The sequence below is a fragment of the Scardinius erythrophthalmus genome, assembly GCF_964197995.2.
Source record: "Scardinius erythrophthalmus genome assembly, chromosome: 9".
In the NCBI taxonomy this organism is placed as follows: domain Eukaryota; kingdom Metazoa; phylum Chordata; class Actinopteri; order Cypriniformes; family Leuciscidae; genus Scardinius; species Scardinius erythrophthalmus.
This window is the reverse complement of record NC_138229.1, coordinates 32,714,975-32,740,380: the sequence shown is the minus strand read 5'-3', so window position 1 is coordinate 32,740,380 and position 25,406 is coordinate 32,714,975. Positions and strand designations below refer to the sequence as shown.

At 39.8% G+C, this 25,406-nt stretch overlaps 1 protein-coding gene across 3 annotated transcripts in view; it reads left to right on the top strand.

The window, feature by feature from the left end:
* Nucleotides 1-25,406, top strand: part of tnk2b (tyrosine kinase, non-receptor, 2b) — a gene marked incomplete at its 3' end in the record, with an annotated part of 80,079 nt that overhangs the window by 19,829 nt on the left and 34,844 nt on the right. The window lies entirely within an intron of this gene.

The window sequence follows — 25,406 nt, the reverse complement described above, 5'->3', positions numbered from 1 at the left end:
GAACAGGGTTTTAAAGAGTTCATTACCGACACTTTTAGATTTTTGTCTGGAGGTGGAGCAGTTCTGACATACACCTGCTGAAATGCCTTTGTGCATGGGTGAGCGTTTGTGACCATATGCATGTCGCACAGTTCATGTCTCCTGGCTTGTCGAATTCTGGATCCAGAAAATCTTTTTTGATTCTGATATACAGTGTTGATCTTAGGGTTTCTTTTGTAGCAAGGTGATAAACTCAATCTGTGACATTCACATCAGCTCTGCTTCTCGATAAGAATATGCCCCTGAGCGTTTTTTTTTTTAGAACAGAAGGGAGGCTCGCAGAGGTTGGGGGGTTTAGCTCCCATCAGGGGAAGTGTGTTTATTTTTACCTCATAGGAAGTGTATGTCTGTGTGTGCCGAAATAGCCACGAGCGTGCTTCTTGTGGAGTGGTGTTGCGAATGCCTGGAGAGACTGAAGAGCCAAGACTGACAACTCTGGGGCTCTGCGTGGAGGTACGAGGAAGGAGCTCAGAGCATGATGTTATTTTAACCCTTCTATCTGTCACTTCCTGTGTTTCGCCCATGCCCACCCCCACCCCATTTCTCTGTCCACTTATTCAAATGGACCAGCATTGCCTTACAGTGCCCCCACCTCAAGGACATATGTCAGTGGTGACAAGGCTTCCTGGAGTGCTACTAATGTGGTCTTTGGCAGTGATTTGGGATGAAGACCGATGGGATTTGGGATGAAGACCGATGACACCAGACAGAAGGAGTGAGCAGGTTACAGAATGATAAGATAATTCGCTGTGTGTCATATAACAGAGCAGGATATGATGCAATAGGCCCAGGTCTCTTACAGAGAACACCTCTGTTTTCAAACTAGCACACCCACACATGCACAGTCACTTTGTATATAGTATGGCATGCCAATGATAGCCACCCACACAGTCAAAAAATCCATTCATAAAAACGGCGCTCATGCCTGCCTATGCACCACAGACAAAATCACTGTTAAATATGTTAAAGTACTAAAAGCAACAGTAACAGATAAAAAAAAACTCACCTTTTCAACATAATATGCAAAGTTTTTTCCTTTTCATTGTGTCTCCTTTTATGTCTCTAACCCTCACTTCCTGTCAGCTGACTGTCTGCTCACCTGGCTTGGTGTGTCTCTAAGGACCTGGTTAACTCAGTCGAGTAAACACTAAGCCCATGAGCTCATCCTTGTGTGTTTAACACTCATGCATAGTTACAGTGCTGCTTTTGCCTGTTAACTTTAACAGTCACAAATGCGAGCTTACATGCATGTCAACAACCGTATTTTGTTTGAAATTAGACTTTTGTCAACCAAACCCTTAAGATGTCAAATATTTACTTGAAGTACCCCCTGAGATTGTCAATATTTCAATAACACATTATCTCTCTCTCTCTCTCTCTCTCTCTCTGAAAAACAGAGATACTGTACATTTAAGCAAAATACAGAACACAGACAACAGGGTTGACATTTTATCACATCACTTACCAAATCAATTTCAACACAGGATATTTGGTAAAAATAACTAATTTTAAATAAGGACAAACACAGAAATACTGAAGTCCTCTGCATAACAGGATGTCTTGATATGGGGTCAAGAAAACTTTCAAAAGCCGCACTGCATGGTTAAAAACCTGCAAATAAAAATACCATAACATTAATGACAAAGTTCCCCTGCATCCCATCTGGCAAGTGACATAATTGACTATTATACTGTACTTAATTGACTTAATTATATTGTATACACTTGAACGAGTTGCTTTCAACCAAGTATCATCTTTCCTGCCTCTGAACAACCAGCTGGATGTCAACCAATCTGGCTTCAAAAAAGGGCATTCAACTGAGACTGCATTACTGTCGGTCACAGAAGCCCTACAGATCGCAAAAGCTGCTTCAAAATCATCAGTTCTTATTCCCCTGGATCTGTCTGCTGCCTTCAACGCTGTGAATCATCAGATCCTTCTGTCCACCCTCTCATCAATGGGCATCACAGGAACTTCCCTCCACTGGTTTGAATCCTATCTCATAGGTAGATTTTTCAGGGTCGCATGGAGAGGCAAGGTATCCAAAGCACATCAACTGACCACAGGGGTTCCTCAGGGTTCGGTTCTTGGACCCCATTCCTCTTCTCCATTTACACCACATCACTGGCACACATCATACAGGCACATGGTTTATCTTACCGTTGCTATGCTGATGACACACAGCTCTTCCTCTCATTACAACCAGATGATCCCACAGAAGTTGCACTGATCTCAAGCTGTCTGGCGGACATCTCGACATGGATGAAGGAACATCACCTGCAGCTCAACCTGGCAAAGACTGAGCTTCTCTGCCTCCCTGCCTATCTGTCTCCACAGCACGACTTCACTATCAGCTAGATTCATCATCAATCACCCCATCAAGGTCGGTCAGAAATCACGGAGTAATATTTGATGACCACCTGACCTTCACAGGCCAAATTACAAAGACAGCTCGATCATGCAGGTTTGCACTGCACAACATCAGGAAGATCAGGCCTTTCCTAACTGAGCATGCAACACAACTTCTTGTCCAGGCCCTGGTAATTTCTAGGCTTGATTACTGCAATGCTCTTCTGGCTGGACTTCCATCATGTGCAACTAAACCTCTACAAATGATTCAAAATGCTGCAACCCGTCTTGTCTTCAATGAGCCCAAGAGGGCCCATGTCACTCCTCTGTTCATCTCTCTGCACTGGCTACCACTCGCTGCTCGCCTCAAGTTCAAGGCATTGATGCTTTCTTACAGATCTACCACAGGCTCAGCTCCCTCCTTGTTTCAGTCGCTCCTACGAGTCTACATCCCTACCAGAAGCCTACGATCGGTCAATGAGCGACGGCTCATGGTACCATCACAGAGAGCCACAAAATCACTCTCCAGAATATTCTCATTCACGGTTCCATGCTGGTGGAATGATCTCCCCACCCTCATCCGGAATGCAGAATCCCTGACAACATTCAAAAGACAACTGAAAACTCATCTCTTCCGTGAGCACGTAGCCTCATAAAAAAAATTAACAAAATAAAAATTAAAAAAGAATTCTTCCCTTTTCCTTGTATCCTCCCTTGTCTGAGCATTGCCTAAACTTTGTATTATGAGCACTTCTTGCGTTGCTTTTGCCTCTTGACGATGACTCGCTTAATTCAGTCCTCATTTGTAAGTCGCTTTGGACAAAGGCGTCTGCTAAATGACTAAATGTAAATGTATAATGAGGTAGTAGATTTGACGTAGATTTTGCTTTATCGTTTAGTTTGTGGTATATAAATATATCCAGCTGTCAGGACTGCTTAAAGTTACTAACACAAGTAAAAAATAAAATGAATGGATGAATAAGAAAATCACAAGCTTAAAGCTCCAATATGTAACAATTTTGTAATAAAATTTCTGAAAATAACTTGCACAGTGTGATATATTTCCTCCAGTTGTGTACTTACAATATCTCAAAAGTCTCCAAAGATTTTTTATTTCAGAGAAATTCCGATTTTAAATAACTGTCCGTCCCGGAAAAGAAATGTCGCCTCTCAGTGACGCAATGTCCGCACTATCCTTTTTTTCCGGTGTGGACCATGTGATATTCCACCACACCGGAACATCACATGGTCAAATGCGGAAGTGGTGGTTATAGCGTTATTGCCATAGACTGTATGGTTATAGCTGGATCTGATGCAGATGGTTATAGCTGTATGGGTCACGATTACTCTTTGGCGAGTATTGAAGTGCCAACAAAACGAAAGCGTCCATATTCGGATACACGCAGACTGTGTGACAAACGGAGGAATAAAACCTGGATAAATATCGGCCAGGCGTTTTCGAGATGGAGAGAGCTGCGCGACAATCTTGGAATTGACAGAGACTCTGCTCTCGCGAGTGTATTGATAGACAGGTAAGCAAATCAATTTTTTTTTATTGTACAAGTAACGTAATAGTTAAAGTAAAGATGATTTTAATAGATATGAATTAATGACAAATAGCTGTGAGTTGTAACGGGATAATATAGCATAACATTTCACGTTCCTTGCAGTTCATTAATTATGATGACATAAAATAATACGATCAGACATACAGGTAATACAAAAACGAATAAATTACCTCATCCGTGATCATGATTCATTAATTCCATTTAGATACATCGCTAGATGGTGAAAACGCATTAAAAACGACATCTCCCATCGTCACCTCCTTCATATCTTCATCAAGCTTCGCCTTTGTTATTGTTGGAAACTGCGCCCTCTTGTGGTCAAATTTTTTTACATTTTGGAGCTTTAACGTGTTGAAGTTAACATTGAAGACACATGACATTAATACTACAATACATATTTTTGCATCAGGATAATTATTTGGAAGTATTTATTTAGCCAATATGTAAATCTCAAAATGTACAAATTTCTGATGTTTTTTTTTTTTTACCGTGCTGCTGGTGGATATAGTTATTTTTTAAGGGTGTTCACTCTTTACAAGAACTTAAACACTTTTTAAGTTATATCACAAATATTTATGGATTAACAAGGCTAGACAGTGCAAGCATTTTACTCGCATTTGTGACAAAAAATAGATGTATGTGTGAACTAGGGATGCACAATATATCGGCCACCATATCCGTATCGGCTGATATATGTACATTTTTAATGTTATCATGATTGAAAATTTGGCAGATGTATATAGCTGTTTCTTCAAAATGGCTAAAGACTGGGGTTGAGTTGGGCAGGTAAGTTGTGTAACATGCTTTTATTGGAAGGGCCTGATTTTCCTAATGTTGTATAAGGCAGATCTGCAGGACCAGGAAGTTCTAGCAATGTGGTCTGTGATCAAATGATCATTGATCATAACTCCAAGGTTTCTAGCTGTCCTGGACAGAGTTATGGATGACGAACCAATCTGAATGGAGAAGTTGCAATGAAGTGAGACCACAAGCAGTTCTGTCTTCGCAAGGTTAAGCTGAAGGTGGTGGTCCTTCATCCAGCAAGAAATGTCTGTCAGACAGGCTGAGATGCAAGCAGCTACCGTCGGATCGTCTGGCTGGAATGAGAGGTAGCCATGTTTCTGAATGACAGATCGTAGTGATGGCATGTACAGTGAGGAAAATAAGTATTTGAACACCCTGCTATTTTGCAAGTTCTCCCACTTAGAAATCATGGATGGGTCTGAAATTGTCATCGTAGGTGCATGTCCACTGTGAGAGACATAATCAAAAAAAATAATAATCCAGAAATCACAATGTATGATTTTTTAACTATTTATTTGTATGATACAGCTGCAAATAAGTATTTGAACACCTGAGAAAATCAATGTTAATATTTGGTACAGTAGCCTTTGTTTGCAATTACAGAGGTCAAACGTTTCCTGTAGTTTTTCACCAGGTTTGCACACACTGCAGGAGGGATTTTGGCCCACTCCTCCACACAGATCTTCTCTAGATCAGTCAGGTTTCTGGGCTGTCGCTGAGAAACACGGAGTTTGAGCTCCCTCCAAAGATTCTCTATTGGTTTTAGGTCTGGAGACTGGCTAGGCCACGCCAGAACCTTGATATGCTTCTTACAGAGCCACTCCTTGGTTATCCTGGCTGTGTGCTTCGGGTCATTGTCATGTTGGAAGACCCAGCCTCGACCCATCTTCAATGCTCTAACTGAGGGAAGGAGGTTGTTGCCCAAAATCTCGCAATACATGGCCCCGGTCATCCTCTCCTTAATACAGTGCAGTCGCCCTGTCCCATGTGCAGAAAAACACCCCCAAAGCATGATGCTACCACCCCCATGCTTCACAGTAGGGATGGTGTTCTTGGGATGGTACTCATCATTCTTCTTCCTCCAAACACGTTTAGTGGAATTATGACCAAAAAGTTCTATTTTGGTCTCATCTGACCACATGACTTTCTCCCATGACTCCTCTGGATCATCCAAATGGTCATTGGCAAACTTAAGACGGGCCTTGACGTGCTGGTTTAAGCAGGGGAACCTTCCGTGCCATGCATGATTTCAAACCATGACGTCTTAGTGTATTACCAACAGTAACCTTGGAAACGGTGGTCCCAACTCTTTTCAGGTCATTGACCAGCTCCTCCCGTGTAGTTCTGGGCTGATTTCTCACCTTTCTTAGGATCATTGAGACCCCACGAGGTGAGATCTTGCATGGAGCCCCAGTCCGAGGGAGATTGACAGTCATGTTTAGCTTCTTCCATTTTCTAATGATTGCTCCTACAGTGGACCTTTTTTCACCAAGCTGCTTGGCAATTTCCCTGTAGCCCTTTCCAGCCTTGTGGAGGTGTACAATTTTGTCTCTAGTGTCTTTGGACAGCTCTTTGGTCTTGGCCATGTTAGTAGTTGGATTCTTACTGATTGTATGGGGTGGACAGGTGTCTTTATGCAGCTAACGACCTCAAACAGGTGCATCTAATTTAGGATTATAAATGGAGTGGAGGTGGACATTTTAAAGGCAGACTAACAGGTCTTTGAGGGTCAGAATTCTAGCTGATAGACAGGTGTTCAAATACTTATTTGCAGCTGTATCATACAAATAAATAGTTAAAAAATCATACATTGTGATTTCTGGATTTTTTTTATAGATTATGTCTCTCACAGTGGACATGCACCTACGATGACAATTTCAGACCCCTCCATGATTTCCAAGTGGGAGAACTTGCAAAATAGCAGGGTGTTCAAATACTTATTTTCCTCACTGTAGATGAAGAAGAGAAGTTGTCCAAGAACTGAGCCCTGAAGCTGAGATTGTTCGCCAGCTTTGTGGAACGGTACGCGATGCATTAGTGTACGTCCGAATCCGTAAAAAAATGCTCAAGTGTGGTTTCTCGAGATCGAAAGCGCAGATCATTAGTAAAACGCTGCGTAAAAAATTCGGCCAAGTGCATGACTACAATGGAAAGAGCGGTAGCGGAAGATTAGACTGGCCTTTCTACAACCTATGCTACAGCCCATGTACCCATGTTGTTCAAAGCAATGCAAACACTTCCGCTGTTGTACCACAACATGTTTTCGATGTCCTGACGTCACGTGTCTTTACGGGATCTTTACAGGATGTGTGTGAACGCACTCACAGATTCTGGAACATCACTGGCAGTGTGAATGAACCAAAATCAAACGATCCCGGGACAAATCCCGGGACACGTTATCTGCGTATTTTCTGGAATCTCTGTGTGAAAGGGGCTTTAGACACCTGAAGAACCTACCTGAGAGGTAAGACTTGTACCATTGGAGTGCGGTTCCTGAGATCCTCTTCGTCATTAGGATCTGGTGGTTAACTGTGTCAAAAGCAGCAGAAAGAGTACTGAGGATTTGGAAGCTGCTCTTTCCAGCCTCAGAGCTTCAATAACCGAGAGTAGGGCAGTCTCAGCTGAGTGTCTGCTTTTGAAAAAGACTTGTTGTTGTCCAGGAGGTTGTTCTGCGCAAGAAGGGTAGAGACTTGTTTGAACATGATTCGTTTAAGTGTCTTAGCAATGAATGGAAGAAGGGACACCGGGTGTAGTTTTCTAAAAGTGTTGGATTTAGAGTAGGTTTCATAAGCATTGGAGTTATCCGAGTCTGCTTAAATGCTGTTGGAAAGGTACCAGTGTGAAGAGAGGTGTTGATGGTGTGAGTGAGTGCAGGTACAACTAAAGAAGTGGCTTGAAGGAGATGAGTGGGGAAAGGATAAATCAGAAAGAAAGTAGGAAAAGATGAGTTTGGAGACTTCTGCATTCGAAAGCGGACAGAGATAGGGGAGAATGTGTGTGTTTGCTGTTAAGATGTGTGTCGGTTTGTGGTGTGGAAAATTGGCCGCTAATGGTTGTTGTTTTATTTATGAAGAATGTTGCAAAGTTGTTAGCTGTTAGGGTTTATGAAGAGAGGAACTAAGAAGAGAGGAAAAGGTTTAATTGTTAGGAAAATGTTAATTTAGTTGTGGTAGTATGTACTCTTAGCAGTAGAGATATTTGCAGAGAAGAAAGGGAGGAGGGAGTGATACAAAGAAGTTAAGACCTGAATGACTAGATGTAATAAAGTCTGCTTTGTTTACAGCAGAGTAAACAAGACAAAAAGGAAAAGAAAGTAATGTACTAGAGGACATGAGTGTTAGTAATAGTAGGGATTTGGAAGCACATGAAGACAGATAACAACAAACAGGCGTTTAAAATTGTTTGAATGTGTAAATTGGCAAGACAAAACATCCAAATGATGATCTTTCATTCTATGATGGTTAAACTTAGCAGTTAATTCGCAAATCACATGCATGCCGAACCGTGGAGCCTGGTCCGTACGTATCACGGATATAACCCTTATCCCCTTTATAATGAATGAATGATATATATATATATATATATATATATATATATATAGTGCTTTCATATTATAGTACATTCATCGTACTACTGTAAACCCAAAGCGCTTTACAATCATATCAGGGGATCTCTCCTCAACCACCACCAGTGTTCAAGCATCCACATGTGCTCCTTGAGGAAAAAACGAAGCATCAAGCCCTGCTTAAATTATTCACTTTCATTTTACAATTTGATTAAAATAAAAATCAATGTTTTATTTTGGTTTATTGTGCAGCCATTTGTTAATTTTAATGTTTCATTCAATTTAAATAATTATTTGGTTTTCATCAACTCACAAACCCCCAGAGGTTTACAAACCCTGAATTGAGATTTTAGTGTAACAACGTCTAATGTCTTACTGATGATCTATTTTTAGAATGACAGTCTCCAGTGATCAGCGGTGCCTGGTTGACACCCAACTTTAGGACAGGCTTAGCTGTGATACACAATGCATTTCACAGGTGTGATTGCTGTGTGCAAGTATACAGGTATGTGTATTTATTTCCTGTGTGAAACACAGCACAGTTACATTTTTGTAACTTCTTATAAATGTATAACTTTTTTCATATAGTAACAAAGCACCAAATCATGTGTAAGATAGCCTATATAGATTTTGTTAAAGATCTTTTACATCTTAACATTTGTGAAGTTTTATGAAAAAAAAAAAAGTCTTGAACGTTTCCAATCTGTTTGTATAAAACTTGACTGCTCTTTGGGGCTACCTTTTTGCTGAATCAACACTGAATTTACTTCAGTTGAACAACAGTAGAAATGCTTCATTTTCCTGTAATCGCTGTAAAGCTGCTTTGAAATAATCTGTAGTATATAAAGGTGACTTGACTTGTTTCAGGCTTGTTTCACTTTGTTTTGCTGCCTCCTGTGGCAATTGTCTGAAGTACAGCAGCCATTATTATCCACTATTTGTAGTGCTAAAAATACTTATGTTCAAACATGGTTTTTAAAGAAGTGACTCCCTTAAATTTTCAATCTCACAACTGAATTTGAGTGAAAGTGAGTCTGCTTATGTACTGTATGCACAGAACCACAGTCAATACCTAGTTAGTGTGTAGCTCTGTTGACACATGGCATGCTTTGCAGGTTTTTCATTCCTGTCAGTCACTAATATTAGGGCTGTCAACCTTTCTCAGGTCAGAGAAAATGGGTGTTGGACTGGAGTGCAACTAAACATTTGCAATAGAATGAACTATAATTTTTAAAGGCCCTTTTTTCCTGCTGCTGTTTAATATTATTTAAGCTCATAAATCTCATTTGCAGTAGGAACATCTATTAGTAACCCTGCACAGATCACTTGTTTGTCTGTCATTTATAGCACATTGCTTATAGTCTGTCAGTCTCTCTAACGGTCTCACTGCGCTCAAGCGTGATGCAGCTGGATGCCATCACTCCAGGCTCAGTGGATTAGTTTGATGACCCCAGGATACACCTGGGTCACCCTGTCCCCTCCACTCTTCACTAGAGATCAGTAATCCTCTCGCCTCGCATACCCTCTTAAACCACACCTGTTAAATACACACAGACACGCTGCCTTGATGCCAGCTTGGCTCACATGGCTGCACAAGGCTTTCTAGAAAGATGCCACAAAAGCAGAGATTAGTCAGCCTGCACACACACTCACAATGTGTGTTTATCCTGGATTCCTATCCCATGCACCCCTGTCTGTGGATAAAGGTAACTGTAAAGCTTTCTGGGAAGTAGGGATAATGGGCCATGTTAGGGCTATGATTGGTTGAGTTTTTTTTTTTCCTTCTCCTGGGTACCCTTTTCAAAAGTCATTCTTTATTTTAAGAATGGATTTGATACCTTGGTGACCTGTTTTATGTCCTGGTTGATTATCTTTTTTTGCATACTTTTATCACTTGCTGTGAGTTTATTAATATACTGTATTTATAGTATAGTGCATTTTTATACATCTACTTTAGGTACCTATTTTTTCCTGTTCCTGTTTTTTGTTTCTGAATTTCTGTTTAAATTTTAAATTGTTTATTTTTAATAAAATTGTAACAATTGTGGCTAATCAAATGAATTAATTAATTGATTTTAACCATATCTTCAGTCAAATGAATTTATAACATTTAATTACAACTAGGGGTGTCGAGAGAGACCAGTATTGACGATAACCGTGATATTCAAAACATGAAATATCGATAATGTGTTAGTTAAAGGGGAACTTGACAACTCTAGCCATTTCTTCGCTGATTTTCACTTTTGTTGTCACGTTTTCTCAACGAGCAAACGTCTGGGAACGTTAGGGGGAGCGGGGAAAGTCACCATTTTCACCAGAACAGGTTATTTAACCATCCAAATGATTTCTAAACGGTTTTATTAAGTTGAAATAGTTGCCAAGTTCCCCTTTAATGGTTTGACAACAATATATACCCGTATTGGTGATAATCGTAAATTCTTTTGCCCACAACTCTTGTGAGAAAAATATGATCTAGTGACCACCCTAATTACAACATTCCATGAATTATCAATACAAAGCTTCACTGTATAACCCAAAACTAAAAAGTGCAAACCCTGCACTGCAGCCGATTTAATTGGTCATTTAATTGGTCAGCAACTGAAAAAAATACTAACCACTAATCTTAACCTTAGAATAACATTGGTTGGACATCCTTTGTTCAGATCCATCCATGATTTTTCTGAAGTCTGGACTTTTCTTGACGGGCCCTCAAATAGTGGCGGTGCCACAGTATTTTCCAAACGGTAGTACCATGATGCATAGCTTGCAAAAATGAACATGAAGTGCCTGATGCAAGATGCTGAAAAAACACATTTAAAAACATATGTCTGACAAATTCATACAAAGACCAAATATTAAAAGACATTCTGTGATTTTTTTTTTTTTCTTTTTTTTTTTTCTTCTGTTTCTTATGACATTAAGTGTTAAGAATAAATTTACTGCTTGTACACTGTCATATTCTTTAACCTATTTAATACAAATATAATAATCCATCTTTCTGACTGGATTTCTGTCAGTGAATAATTTAGGTGAAAGCTTATTATTCAGTCATGTTTCTACAGTAGCCATCTTTTATTAAAAAAAGCAGTTTTAGAAGGTCTGATAGAGATGTTCTGATATTCTAATGATGATGGGTTGTTTAGATGGGTATATATATATAATGTGTGTGTGTGTGTGTGTGTGTGTATATATGTATATGAATATAACATATGGTAGCTTAGATGTTACCGTAGTAATTCCTGAAGGAAAAAGTGTGTAAAATATTATATTAATATAATTTTAGTCTTTTATTATGTATTAGTATTGTTGGTTATGTTTATGAAATATGTTTGAGTCCAAAATTATTTTTGTTTTGGCCAATAATTTTCACTTCCATTCATCACCACTAGTGACTGTTGACCTAAACAACTGTTTAAGTACAGTAATTGTTGATGGCCAATTTTTGTTTTATTTGCTAGGAAAAATAATACCAGGGTTACATATGCATACAGTCAGTGGGAAGAATTGAGAAAAGCATGTCTGCATGAGAGATGCAAAGTGGCATGAAATAGCAGCACAATTTTACATGTCTTTGTGTCAGCCAACATACTATACTGTACTGTAGACCAGTGGTTCCCAAACCTGTCCTGCCGGCACCCCAACACTGCACGTTTTCTTTGTCTCCCTAATCAAACACACCTGATTCAACTCATCAGCTCATTATCACATGGGTTAATGAGCTGATGAGTTGAATCAGGTGTGTTTGATTAGGGAGACAAAGAAAATGTGCAGTGTTGGGGTGCCGGCAGGACAGGTTTGGGAACCACTGCTGTAGACGTCTGAGCATCATCAGCAAATAATCTGGCCACTGGCTTCTTCTGTGGCATATGCAGAGGAGTGATCAATAAAAAGCCATCCTCTCCAGTCTCCACTGGACGGGGCTTGGCCCCGATAATACACATGCGTGCATTTAGAAAATTAATCTCCACTGTAACATGCAACCTCTGGAAATCAGATTTCATGTGAGTGTGGATGTATTAGTCTTCACATAGCTATAACAGTCCCTGTTTAGTATGCAGGTCAGGCTATAGGCTCTAAATCCCTTTTCCATACCTGTGTGAGTGGTCATGTGGGATATCATATAGCCCTGTTTTAAAGCTTGATCTGAGAGAATGCTTAGAAGCACCATGGTGATGGACTGTAACATACACCTACTTTCTCTCTTTCCCATCGCTCTCAACTTTCTTTCATCTTTTCCCTTTGTTTCAGCAGCTACCATCTTGGTGTTTGGTGAGGAGTTCATGTGGTGTTAAACAAAGAGCTGCGTAACTAGGCTTTTTGTTAACTAATTGTGACTTCAATCGTGTCATTGACTTGTTTCTTCTGTAAGGCCATGTCCTACTCTAAATCATTCCAGTTAAACTACCTGTTGATTCTGTGTGAAACAATGTACTGGGCTTGTGTGGTGTTGATTTTGTTTAGAATGAAGACCGTGTAGGGGTGAACGCTGGTCTGTGTGTCACGTTGAAGTGTGCGGTTATGGCCTGGCAGCAGGAGAATATCCCCTAACAGTGGGTGGGGGAGGAGGGAATGTGGGTGAAGTGGGATTTAATGACATTGCTGTTGATGCTTCAGCCATCTGCTGAGAGAGAGAGAGAGAGAGAGAGAGAGAGAGAGAGAGAGAGAGAGTTCTGATGCAAAAAAAGCTTTGAAACATGCCGAAAGAGACAGATGAGAATAGTGACCTGGCACTAATACAGCCTCTGTTCATCCTTGTCACCCCCCTCTTAGGCCTGTCACGATAACAAATTTTGCTGGACGATAAATTGTCCAAGAAATTATCGCGATAAACGATAATATTGTCGTTCTGAGACTATTTTCATTTAATATAATTATAATGGCATAATAATGCAGGTACACCTTTTCAACGATCTATAAACTTTTATTTCTAAAGAATATTAAGGCGAGACACTACAGGTGAATAGGGTACAATTTTTAAATAATAGATATCACCATGAAACTTCCTCAGTTGATTACTTTCACAAGTATATAAAAAAAATGTATTACAAGTTTTAGAAATTTGTATGTTTAATTATGCAAATTAGGCATTATTATCATTAAATATGCACGATTTTGCATATATTTTCGGTAGATAGATCTGAACATATGATAAAGCCAGGTGAAAAATTATTTTTTCATTTTGTTTACACACAAGATGAAAATAAAAACTCAGAGGGATTTCAGGATATATGCTTTCATTACCTAGGGAATAAAAATATACTGTCCATAGCCATAAAAAATAGATTTTCACCATATTTTTTGATTAAAATGTCACATAAATCAGGCCAGGAATGATTTATTAACAAATCCCTCTGAAAATATCTTCAGAATACTGCTAAGTATATAACTGGAAAGTTTGGTGTACACAGGTGCTACATAGGCTGAGATATTTCTACTGGAGAATGACAAAAACTCATTTTGAGAAAACGGCAGTTAAAGATTTAAAAAGCTCTAAATGAGAAATCGTCGTAGCTTTAAATCCCCCTTTGGACATTCACGATTGGTTACTGATAGAAAGGAAATGCCCATATTTGGGTTACATAGCGTTGTGCAGGAGACTCAGAGCTTCACAGTGATACCGGTCATGACAGACTTCAGTAAACAGACGGAGCTCGGCGTGTCGCGTTGTAATGCTAACTTCCTGGTAAATTCGGGAGAAACTTACAGCCGCAAGTAAACAAAATGTAATAAAATAACATCTTAATGTATATTTTCAACGTTTTCTTTATAGCAGCTTGAAAGAACACATATTGAAGGAGTAAACTAGCCCAAAATCTCAAAATTGACCACTGCATGAAAATCGATGTTTTTGCCTGCCGTGTCTCGCCTTAAACATTGAAAACGGAAAACATTTTAAATATCCAAAAAAATGAACAAAACAACCAAAAACAATGAAAGTAATGGACTCTTAAGCGGGTCGCACACCGGACGCGCAGCTCAGCGCCGCGCCACGCCACGTCTAGGACAACTGTCACCTGAAAATCCGATAACATCAGCAATTTTCTGATTTCTGTAAATAAATATAAAACTAAATGTATATTGCAGCACAGGATTAAGTCCGTATATACATTAACTACGATTTCAGACACATAAATGTAAATTTTATGTAAAACTATGTAAATGGCGCTCTGTGGCGCGGCAGGATTTTGAACACGGTCCTGAGCCGTTGCTGGGCGCCGCGGACAGATGCCGAAAGGCGCCGCCGGTGTGTGTACTCTCATAGAGAATAATGTGTTCGAATTTAAAAGACGTGGCGCTGCACGTCCGATGTGCGACCCGCTTTAGTGTCTCTGTTAACAAAATAAATGTCTGTTAATAAATAAAATGGATGTAAACAAAATTGCACTTCAAAAATATTAAACATTAGGCTTTAGACATTAGGCTTAAATAGTGATACATTCCATAACAGGCAAAACTGACAGTTAGGACCTTTGTAAACAAATAAAAAAAAGCCTCAACAAGCCATATCACACAATTTTGCACTGTTACTCCAGTTACTTTGTCCTCCTGTTACTTTGTCAGTGATTGTGTACTGTCGGGAAGACGGAGACGCGCTTTATTGCGTGTATGCTACGCACTGAAAATACTTGGTTAGGAGGATTAGGGGTGAGGAGTGCGTGCGTATTACACGCCATAAAGAGCGTATCATATGCATGCAAAAACTATTTTTGGCGTATAAATGGCACGAGAAATAACATTCGTGGTATAGATACGCATTTTCATGTGATCGGGCTCGCTGTCGCAACTCACAACTAGCGTCTTCTCTCTCTCCCGGCAGTAGCCGCAAACAGTCCCGCCGGCGCTTTCCCATACAAAGACCATGTGACTGACAAGCGCCGCGGCGCCGCCTCCCCACACAAAGACCATGCAACTGACAACAAAGAGGGTTCACTCCTCCTATACGCTAAAGAACCGAGCGAGAGTGGTCATCCAGTCTCTTTGGTAGAGAGAGAGAGAGAGACGAGGAAAACAAACAAGCATGCAAATGGAATTATCGCGGCCGGAAAAATTATCGAGCTCATTTTTTTTATCGTGCGATTAATCGAATTATCGACTATCGCGACAGGCCTACCCCCTCTACACTCAAATTAAAGAACAGAGAAGATTTGATTTAATGTTAATATCTGTACTTCCTTTTCAGTCTATTTATTGTACTTGGTTGCCTGATTTTCCCCTTTTTTTAGCAACTGCTCCGAAATTTTTGTTAACAAAATTTTATGAATCGTCATGAGGTAAAAACAACACATCTTTCTAGAGCCATATGCACTGAACAAAATTATAAACGCAACACTTATGTTTTTGCCCCCATTTTTCATGAGCTGAACTCTAGATCTGAAAGATCTAAGACTTTTTCTACATACACAAAAGGCCTATTTCTCTCAAATATTGTTCACAAATCTGTGTTATTGAGCACTTCTCCTTTGCCGAGATAATCCATCCACCTCAGAGGTGTGGCATATCAAGATGCTGATTAGACAGCATGATTATTGTACAGGTGTGCCTTAGGCTGACCACAATAAAAGGCCACTCTAAAATGTGCAGTTTTATCACACAGCACAATGCCACAGATGTCGCAAGTTTTGAGGGAGCGTGCAATTGGCATGCTGACTGCAGGAATGTCCACCAGAGCTGTTGCCTGTGAATTGAATGTTCATTTCTCTACTTGGCAATACATCCAACCGGCCTTACAACCGCAGACCACGTGTAACCACACCAGCCCAGGACCTCCACATCCAGCATCTTCACCTCCAAGATCGTCTGAGACCAGCCTCCCGGACAGCTGCTGCAACAATCGGTTTGCATAACCAAATAATTTCTGCACAAACTATCAGAAACCGTCTCAGGGAAGCTCATCTGCATGTTAATCGTCCTCATCGGGGTCTCGACCTGACTGCAGTTCGTCGTCGTAACCGACTTGAGTGGGCAAATGCTCACATTCGATAGCGTCTGGCACTTTGGAGTTTGGTGTTCTCTTCATGGATGAATCCCGGTTTTCACTGTACAGGGCAGATGGCGGACAACGTGTATGGCGTCATGTGGGTGAGCAGTTTGCTGATGTCAACGTTGTGGATGGAGTGGCCCATGGTGGCAGTGGGGTTATGGTATGGGCAGGCCTATGTTATGGACAACAAACACAGGTACATTTTATTGATGGCATTTTGAATGCACAGAGATACCGTGACGAGATCCTGAGGCCCATTGTTGTGCCATTCATCCACGACCATCACCTCATGTTGCAGCATGATAATGCACGGCCCCATGTTGCAAGGATCTGGATCACAATTCCTGGAAGCTGAAAACATCCCAGTTCTTGCATGGCCAGCATACTCACCGGACATGTCACCCATTGAGCATGTTTGGGATGCTCTGGATCGGCGTATACGACAGCGTGTTCCAGGTCCTGCCAATATCCAGCAACTTCGCACAGCCATTGAAGAGGAGTGGATCAACATTCCACAGGCCACAATCAACAACCTGATCAACTCTATGCGAAGGAGATGTGTTGCACTGCGTGAGGCAAATGGTGGTCACACCAGATACTGACTGGTTTTCGGACCCCCCCGAACCCCGCATCCCCCAATACAGTAAAACTGCACATTTTAGAGTGGCCTTTTATTATGGCCAGCCTAAGGCACACCTGTGCAATAATCATGCTGTCTAATCAGCATCTTGATATGCCACACCTGTGAGGTGGATGGATTATCTCGGCAAAGGAGAAGTGCTCACTAATACAGATTTAGACAGATTTGTGAACAATATTTGAGAGAAATAGGCCTTTTACATACAAAAAGTCTTAGATCTTTGAGTTCAGCTCATGAAAAATGGGGGCAAAAACAAAAGTGTTGAGTTTATAATTTTGTTTGGTGTTTTTATTGAATTGATAAAAGATACACAGAGTTTTGTTGTACTAATATTTTAATTCAAATTAGAGGTTTTGCGATACACTGGTATTGACGATAACTATGCTATTTAAAAATAAATAAATATTGTTATCATGTTAATTAGGGGTGTCACAATATACCGGTATTGGCGATAACCGTAATATTTCAAATGAATAGTAGGCTACACGTAAATTATCCAGCGCCGGTATCTGGTTGACATCCCAACGTCCAGTAGTTGTCGGTATTGCACCTTAATGCTGGTTGCCAAACTTGCCGTTTGTCATAAAACACAAGCAGCCACAGTGTGGAGCTAGTGTTCCTTGGGATTCGTCTGCATTCATCCGGATAGATTTGAAAATGGATTTTCTGTTTTAAAACGCTCTAGGTCCATACTACCGTTTTCAAGCGTTTTCCAAAAGTCTTTCATCCACACTGAAACGTCGGAAAACGCTAAATTCACCTTACTGCGCATGTGTAAACCCTCATAATAAATTACTGAGATGATACAGCCGGAACAAGACATGATCAAGTTATCACACAATTTAGCACAATATCTCACCATTCACAGATGGTCGCATAGCCTACACATTCGACATAGCCTTTATCACAGTATATAATAGTTTTTTTTTTTTTTTTTTTACCGTGTAGTGAAAAAATGTGACAGTCCTAATTCAAATATGTAAAACACTAAAGAGATAAAAAAAATAAAAAAATAATCTGGCCAATACAGAGAAGACAGTATTTAGTAATTAGTGCTATTTATAGTGTGATTTCTTAGGAATCGTAGCCCATTCCTCATGAACAATGGCCTCCAGTTCTGTAATATTCCTGCGTTTGTCTTCTGCAACCACCTTTTTCAAATCCCACCAGAGATTCTCTATGGGGTTCAAGTCAGGTGACTGTGATGGCCACTGTAAAATCTTCCAGGACTTCTTCTGCAACCAAGCCTTGGTGGAATTTGAGGTATGCTTGGGATCATTGTCCAGTTGTAAGGTCCAATGACACCCAAGCTTCAGCTTCCACATGACGTTTTCTCCTAGGATTTCCTGATACTTCAATGAATCCATCTCGCCTTCCACACGCTGCAGGCTTCCAGTCCCAGAGGATATAAAGCAGCCCCAGAGCATCACAAGCACCTCCATGCTTAACTGTAAGCAGAGTGTTCTTTTCACCATATCCTTTATTCTTCTTCCTCCAGACATACCGCTGATCCATAGGGCCGAAAAGTTTGTTTCATCGCTCCACAGAACAGAATCCCAAAACCTCTGTGGCTTATTTATATGATTTTGAGCAAATTGGAGCCGACTTTTCTTGTGCTTTTGGTTCAGTAATGGTGTAAGTCTTGGAGTTCTGGCATGGAAACCGCATGCGTTTAGTACATGCCTTACTGTGCAGCTGAAACCTCAGTGCCTGTTGCCACCAAGTCTGGCTGCAGGTCTTTTGCAGTCACTAAAGGGTTTTTCCCTGTCTTCTCATAAATCTGGTTGCAGCCGTTGATAGCTTCCTTTTTCTGCCCCACCCAGGTAGTGTAACCACTCTTCCTTTTACTTTGAACTTACAAACTATGCCAACTAGACGGTGTCTAGGACCATTTAGTGCCTTTGCTTTCTTTTTGTATCCTGTTCCTTTTTTTGAAGGATGCAATGATATCTTCTCAACTTTTTGGACCATTCTTTTGACTTTCTGTGGTTGTGTTGAGCCAAAAGCTTTAGAGGAACACTCCACCGTTTTTTTTAATTTGGCTTATTCACCTTCTTTCCTACATTTAGATAGGTGGGCAAATGCATTTTTGTCTCAGTGCATGCACTGTTTTAGTTTGACAGGGTCGGCGCTAGCTTAGCTTAGCTTAATGAATGGAATCCTTCCTTTCATATTTCTTTTTATCCTCATATTTAGAACATGCAGTCAAACGTGACATTCAACAAACCTAACCAGTTCAGATATTTCATGTGTTCTAGCTCAAGCACAACTGGTGCAACTAACGAAGCCTAGTTTGATTAGTTACATCAAGTTAGCTTGAGACAACACCTGTTTTGCAGATTTGTGCTATTGTGAGGGATTTCATTCAGGGGGGTTTTAAAAGTCATTAAAAGTTGCATTTTCAGTTGGGGAAACCACTTGAAACATTTGTGTTGAGCCATTTCAGTTACTTTTTTTATTTGTTCATTGCAAACAGCTGAAAGTCTGTAAATTTTGCCAAAAAAACTGATTTGCAATGGGGATTGAATAATTTTGATTCGTACGGCTGCTTGAAATCCTTGAAAATGCTTGAATTTTGATGTTATGTTTTCAAGGTTTGAAAAGTGCTTAAATTTTGGATAAAATGCTTGAAAATGCTTGAAATTGTAACTGTAGTTCTTTCACAACAAATACCTATCTGACTGAATAGAATGCGCTACGCTGGCCAGAGCAAAAATAGGTGGAGTTTTCAGTTTGATTTCCACGCTTGTTTGGATGCCCCATTTTTATTGGTTGCGTGGGTAATCATCACAGAGCGTAGCGGCAAAAGTTGAACTATTTTTAACTTTGACCACGACGTGCGCGCAAGCCAGGGCTGGACTGGGACAGAAAATCGGCCCTGGCATTTTGGCCCAGACTGGCCCACTACATATGATCATAAACACCACCCATCTTTGCACGCCTTTGAATATGTTTTTGTTTAACTCCTGTTCATTAAAACCGCTAATGCCATGTAATGAGTGAGTATAAACGAGTGAGAGTTAACAGATGAAATAAGTACAAAATTGTAATTTATTAATACAGTCGAACTATACTCCACAGTGATGAATCCAAAAAACAAGCTATAAGCTGCATTGACAGTGTTTCTCAAAGGAATTTTGGTAAAACTGTGGTGGGTGGACCTCTAGGGGGGTTTGGGGGCATGGTCCCCCTAAGAATTTTTTTTGCATTTTAATGTTAAATTCATCAATCTGGTGCAGTTTGAGGGTTCAAAATTAAAAGCTCCAACCCATATTCAGTGTGCAAGTATAACAAAGAAAACAAATCAAACCTCTTTTAATAACAGTGTCTGTCTATATTACACTACTACATAATAATAGTTATAATATTAATCTCATGATAGTAGCCTATATATTGTAAAAAATAATGCACCGAAAAATAAAGAAAACTTTCATAATTAGTTTTGTACTAATTTCTAAACTTGAAAGAGATAAGCACATGATCTTTTATTTTGACGGAAACTGCATCGAGCTTTTATTTTGGCGGAAAACATGGATACAAACGTGTCTCATTAAACTTCTAGCAAATTGCTGTAATTGTCAACTATGCAGATGTGGAAATAATCTGTAACTGGGTTATGGGTTCCTACACTCATAGCCAAAGTGTTTTGAAAGTAGTTCTGCTTACCGCGGACTCTACGTTACACTTTCTCATCTCTCTCTCCTGATCCTCCTCACTATCCTCATCATCAGCCACTGGAGCTGATGAAGGTCCTGCTGCTGCAGAAAACATATATATCTTGACACATTTTACAGCGTCTGCTTGAAGGGCCTGTATCTATTTTTCACGCTATTTCTCTGCACATTCCTTGCGTTTCCTCTCCATCTCTCAGACTATTTTGACAGATACACACTTGACACTGCACGCTCGCTCAGAGCCCATAGGGGGAGGTGTTTAATGATGTGATTGGGCCAGCCCAGTGTCAATCAAGATAACAACCAATGGGCCGCTGATCTACGCGTTTCATGGGCCGGTCTGTCAGTGGAAAAAAAAACTAACGCTTACCTTTTTTTTGACCAATGCATTACACCGGCACTAACCCAGCGCTGTCAATTAAACAAAACAAAACGAATGGGCCGCCGATGTACGAGTTTTATGGGCCGTCAAAGTATGAGATGTATCGGCCCAAAAGCACGCATTCAAGCATTTGCCCGGTATGCCAGATTACCAGTCCAGCCCTGGCGCAAGCTTGCCAATGCTGCGCCACGCTTTGGTCGACGCAGCAACAAAATGTCCTCGCGCGGCGCAAGCCATTGAAATAACTTCACATCACATTATGAAAATCATACTGAAAATCACATTATCTGGTTAGCAATATTTGGACATTAATATTATGAAAAGTATTATTCATAGGCATTATCTACATAGACAGTGATACATTTTGAAAAATAAAACTTGTGATTTGCTTAAATATCTGATCCTTCTGCTATTATGAAACAATTTTGCCTGTTTATCGCATCATCTCTTTTAATATGATAAAAACACTAAATAATATTTTTGACTATGTATTGTATGTAATTTAAGGTGGTTTAATGTGCTGGAAAAAGCTTTAGAGGAACACTCCACCGTTTTTTTTTATTTGGCTTATTCACCTTCTTTCCTACATTTAGATAGGTGGGCAAATGCATTTTTGTCTCAGTGCATGCACTGTTTTAGTTTGACAGGGTCGGCGCTAGCTTAGCTTATCTTAATGAATGGAATCCTTTGTTGCCAGCTAGCATGTCCTGAGTAAAAGTGATCAAGTGATCAGATTTTTATTCTGTTGTATTTTTTTGTCAGTATTGTTTGTACTTAGTTTCTTTGTTCTTATTGTATTGCTGACTGTTTACTTAGGTAATGGTTTTTGGGACTTTTTACTTACATTAATTAACCAAATATTAGTTTTTGCTGAAGTATCGATAATTGTGAAATTTAAAATTACATTTAAAATTACTCATATTATGAAATAAGACTTTGAGTATATCAACCACCAATTATCATTTCAATAAGTCATGATTTCAATAGACCAAAATTATCTTGACTATGATTATTTCCATAATTGAGCAGCCCTACTTTATTAATACTCAATTGATTTGAGTCTTTAGACAAAATATTTTCATTTTAAATGTGAAATTTTTATTGTAAAGTAATAAAATCCTCAGCAGATGTTGTCAGCATACTGAATGAATGAATAAACAAACACACACTAAAAACATGTTTTTAGGTCTGGATGTTTCATATTTTTAACTAGCATAATGAAAAAGTGCACAGTGCAGAAAGTTAAAAACAGACCAGTGAGCAGACATTTCAGCCCATTGATTTCTTCAGTGCTTATCAAACAAACATGAATTTTACAATGAGATCAGCTGAACTTGATCATGAGAGAATTACAGAGCTCCGTTATAATAGATAACTCAAATACATAACAAACATGTAGCATGTTATTTTTTATTTTTGCATGCATTCCTACTTAAAAATACTAAAACATAGTGTTGTTTTGTGTAATATGTAGTTTAGCATGTATATAGGACCAATAATGTGCAGTCGCAGGCCAGCAAACAGTCTCAACCATCCCTTAGTGAACCTTTTTTTTTATAAAAAAGAAAAAGAACTGCACCGAAGAATCATGAGAAGGACTCCCAGTTGAAGAGCGCTTACTGGCTTCCTGTTGACCTATTGTTGAACAGATAGTTGGGGTGGTTTCAAATGAGCTTTCGCGGGAAAGGAAGGACCCAGATATTTACATATGAAACCTTCTGGATGGATGAGAGAGAAATAGAGAGTGGCTTGGCAGTGTGTCTGTGATGGTTGTCAGAGGAACAGAGTGTACTGTTCACACCTGGGTGGAAAATGTTTCAGTCATAGCTTACAGCACTGAGACTGCAGTGTGCATGTGGCACCGACAATTCTGTTATGAGGAAAAAATCACATTAATGCCCTAGACTGAAAAACTTGCCTGGACGTACATAGACTAACTCTATTCTCCAGATGTGCTGGGCAAATCTGCATTAATACTGAGCGCTGTGAGCTGACACAGCAGCTGTTTTGGTATCCTAGTTCAGTCTTTGCCTCCCTGGGTCAGATGAGGAAAGACTTCTGGTTGGGTGGACTGAAAAACAGCAGATTGGCCACACATTAAGCCTGCTCAGAGAGAATGTGGAGAGATTAGGAGACAGGAGGAAGCAAACGGACTACCCGTCACCTCCGGATGGATTCATCCATCTAAATGCATGGACTGTGGGTTCCCAGATGGCCCTGATTTTTATCTCTCCCTCTCCATCTATTACTCTCTCTCTAACGCACTCACTTGCCGGATTAAAGCCTCTTCATCAAGCAGCGCCTGCGTGCATTCTGATTGGCTGAGAGCCTCAAGCCCACTGCTCACTGGTGAGTGCACTTGACGAGGTAGCCACTGTTGTCGGGGGCAACCACTTACTGCAGCAGCGGAGACCGGCAGCCAGGGCTTAAAGATCGAGAGGAAAGAAAAGGAGGGAGAAATTAGAGAGGAAAACATAACAACAATAACAAGGGATTAGCCCATGGCATCAGCCCAGGCATCAGGACTCCATTAAAAAAACCTGCCACCGCACACAGCTGTTTGTGAAAGGAGGAGAGGGAGGGATGGAGCGTTTCAGATGAAGGAGCCCAATTGAAAAACAGCGGAGTGAGAGAGAATGTGCTTTCTGCTTTGTACACAATAGAGTTGGGAAATGCTTATGGATGTGATGGACTGACTCCTCTAACTGATAGTGTGGCATCACATACAAATACACACTGACCAGATTTCAAGGAACCAGGAGCAGCAGCCTCTTATGAGGAGCAAAAATCAGTGGTGTCACCTGTGGGCGAAAGATCAGGCCACATCCATGTCGATTTGAACTGGACGAGCAACACAGCTGGACTCTTCGTTTGACCTTAACATGGGGGACGTGGCAGAATACCAGCGTCTGCCCAGCGATTGCGATGAAGACGAGGTATTACAGACTGCCTAGATAACTGATAACAGTTTTGTTGGTGTTACCTATTTTGAATGTCTATTTGTAGTGTTTTCATTTGTTTTATTGTCCATTACACATCCAAGCTTATTGTATCTGTGTACAGTCAGAATTGCATGCTCAAAGGTGGATAAACACTGACTAACCACTAAGTAGACGCTCACACTTCTGGTATGTGTGTCAGTGTGTCTGTAAGATGTTACAGTAACCCACATGTGGATGATTCGTCATGTGATGTGTGGTATTCTGATTAGCATGGTGGTGGATGCTCTAAATTTTCCTTTTCTGGTCTCACGCACACACAGGTTTTTGGCCAAAGAGCGTGTGAGATGAGAAAGACTGTGTTCTGCTGTTGTTGTCATTTTTTTTAGTCAGAACAACAGCATCTGGTGTTTACATGGCATTGTTTGCTCTGGGTGGTGCTCGGCTACGCTAGTATAGTGTAGTGTGTATATATAGTACTGTATGTATGTATGCATGCGTGTGTGTGTGTGTATATATATATATATATATATATATATACATATATATATATATATATATATATATATATATATATACATATATATATATATACATATATATATATATACATATATATATATATATATATATATATATATATATATATATATATATATATATATATATATATATATATATATATATATATATATATATATATATATATATATATATATACATATAGCCTATACATAGATACACACACACACACACACACACACACACACACACACACACACACACACACACACACACACACAATATATACATACACGCACTACTGGTCAGAAGTTAGAGGCCAGTAAGACCTTTAAATTTTTTTTAAATATTTATTTTTTTCAGCTAGGATGCATTCAATTGATCAAAAGTGGCACCAAGATTTTTTATTCAAATAAATGCTGTTCTTTGAAATGTTTATTCAAGAATAAAATAATAAATAATTTGAATGCACTGTGTGAATGCAGGCCAATATTCAGAACAATTTTTTGCTGAATCAGACCCAAATATCTTTACTGGGATTAATCCCAGCATCTTTGTAAACTGTGCAACCCCTTTAACTATAAAATAACTAGACCAGGGAACTGCTCACCATCTGTGGAGATTATTCTGTGCAGCACCCAAATACATTAGTGCAGTTGTTTATGAGAGGATGAGAGGAACATGGGAAAGCTCTGGTAATGAACAAAATCATGCAATGCTTGACAAGTTACCGTGATTTTTCTGGAGATTTTTCTGAAGGAAAAATATGTGAGGGATTCTGTGTGAAGGAGACTATATGGGGATCATTACAGGGGAATTGCATGTGTTTGTCTGTGAGGACAACTCCTGAGAAAGAGTGTTAATCTTGCTATTAAACAAGTAACTACAATTCAGTACTTTAATTTTCTAGCTTGATCCGATTAAATCCAGTGGATTAAATCAA